Here is a 2,279-nt window from a genome sequence, read left to right as displayed (position 1 = left end):
GAAAGAGGAATTAATTTAAATGAACCAAGGAGCATCTCATACCTAGCTTAATTTAAGCCTTTTTCATGATTTATTCATTACTTTATATCTTTACTTTGGAAAATAATACCAGTCATTTCACAAGACAACCCCACAGATTTCTTTTAAATCTCTAAAATTGTAATATAATACATTTAAAAATCCAGAAATTATGTGAAGGGGAGGCAGGATCAAGCTGTGTTTTTTTTTTGTTGTTGTTTTTTTTTTTTTTTTTTTTTTGGTATTTTGTAGTTAATATGTTATCAGTGGGAAAGTTAATTTCTATACAGATTAAATCATCATATCAAAACTAGAGTCTATTTAGCAAGGTCTTTTATATGTAGTAATGTCTGAGAAGCACTTCAGGTATATTAAAAATTCTTAATCTTAGTTTCACGTAAAAATCATCTGAGGAGATTTTTTGAAATTCTAATTCTCAGGATGCATCCCAGACCAATTAAATCAAACTTTTGAATTAAGGGATCCAATTATTGGTATATTTTAAATATTCCCATTTGGTTCCATTATATAGTCAAATTTGAGGGGCACTGCTTCACAGTATCTTAACATATCTGTTGCCTCAGAAGATTTATGTGAAGGGGAACAAAATATCAGCCCAAAATATGCCTCATTGACATAAGGATTATTTTAGGCTGATTATTTTTAAGAAACAGCAGACATAGGAAAAACACTGGAAACTTAGTAGGAGCTATCCTTTGGTAAGAGATATTTGCATTTATAAGGAAAAGCTCCATTTGTAAGGGTGTCTCCCTTGCTGTACTAGGAAGAGAAAGCAGACTTTACATTTCTAGAATCTCTTGTTAATGCAGAGGTCAAGGACTTAAATCTGCATAACAGCCTTCACTCTTGTTTACTGTGCTCTTCCTGGTCATCTCCTATAACTGGGCTTCCTTCCCACAGCCCCCAACATCTTGTTTTGTCTTTAGCTGGAGATGGTATTTAAGATGATGACTTGGACTGTTTCAGGGATTATCAGTTTTCTTGGGTCTTTCCCATGTATACAGGAGTGAAAAATGTTATTAAAATTCTGTTTTTCTCCTGTTAATCTGTCTCTTTATTATAGGGAGGTCTCAGCCAAGAACCTAGAAAGGTAGAGTGAAAATTATCTTTCCATTCCCATATATGACAGAGTTCTATCTTTAAATTCAGAAGCAGTTATTGGAAAGTTAATTTGTCTAGATGACTGGAAAGTGATTATTTAAACAAAATTATTTTATTGAAGTATAATTGACTTATGTTAATTTCTGTTCTACAGCCAAGTGACTCGGTTATACATATATGTGTGTGTGTGTATATATATATATATATATATATATATACACACACACATATATATTCTTTTTCATAATTTTTCTATTATGTTTTATCACAGAATATTGAATATAGTTCCATGGACCCATTGTATATATAATAGTTTGCATCTGCTAATCCCAAACTCCCAACCCATCCCTCCCCTATCCCTGCTCTCCTCCTTGGCAACCAGGAGTCTGTTCTCTATGACCATGAGTCTGCTTCTAAAAATACAGAATGCTTCATGAATTAGCCTGTCATCCTTGTGCAGGGGCCATGCTAATTTTCTTTGTATTGTTCCAGTTTTTAGTACATGTGTTGCCAAAGCAAGCAATTGCTGAAAAATGATTCTCAATCTAGAACATTATTTTACAAACACTGTGTGGTCTGGTGACCACCTGTGTAAGAATTTTCCATGCCTATAAAATCCAAACACTGGGATCTTATCTCAAACCAAAGCAACCAAAATCTTTGGGGGTAGAGTTCAGAAAAGGAAATTTTTAAAGTTGTACTAGATAAATCATATGTACACTAAAATCTGAGTGGTCAAAGTTGTGCTTTATTGTGAAAATAAATGAGCTTGAATTGTATTTTTATATTGCATGAGATCTACCCTACATTTTTACAATGCTGGATGAGATCTTTAACAATTACCTTATATATTTGCTTTGTAGCAAGTTGTGAATTGTGAGCCTGCTCAAACTGTTGGACTTGTCTGAGAGCTAATAATGCGGTGATTTATTTAATGATTTGCTCATCTGTTTGGATGCTGATGTCTTTTTATCTGTAAGATTGTGCCAGCTGGTTCTGACTAGGAATTATTACATGAAATACTTTGTTTATGTTGAAATGCCATTATATTAATGATATTTAGTTGTGTTTATTAGCACTTCATATTTTGTATGTGAACATGTTCTGCAGAATTACTAGTATTTCAAAGGCTTCAAGTA

At 32.9% G+C, this 2,279-nt stretch overlaps 1 non-coding gene across 1 annotated transcript; it reads right to left on the bottom strand.

The window, feature by feature from the left end:
• Positions 1-1,555: 1,555 nt before the first annotated feature.
• Positions 1,556-1,661, bottom strand: LOC133053265 (U6 spliceosomal RNA). The gene has a single exon (XR_009692196.1). It is a non-coding gene; the product is annotated as a U6 spliceosomal RNA (small nuclear RNA).
• Positions 1,662-2,279: the final 618 nt, after the last annotated feature.

This window comes from Dama dama, chromosome X (assembly GCF_033118175.1).
Source record: "Dama dama isolate Ldn47 chromosome X, ASM3311817v1, whole genome shotgun sequence".
NCBI lineage: Eukaryota > Metazoa > Chordata > Mammalia > Artiodactyla > Cervidae > Dama > Dama dama.
The sequence above is the reverse complement of the archived record's forward strand: the minus strand, read 5'-3'. Positions and strand labels throughout refer to the sequence as shown.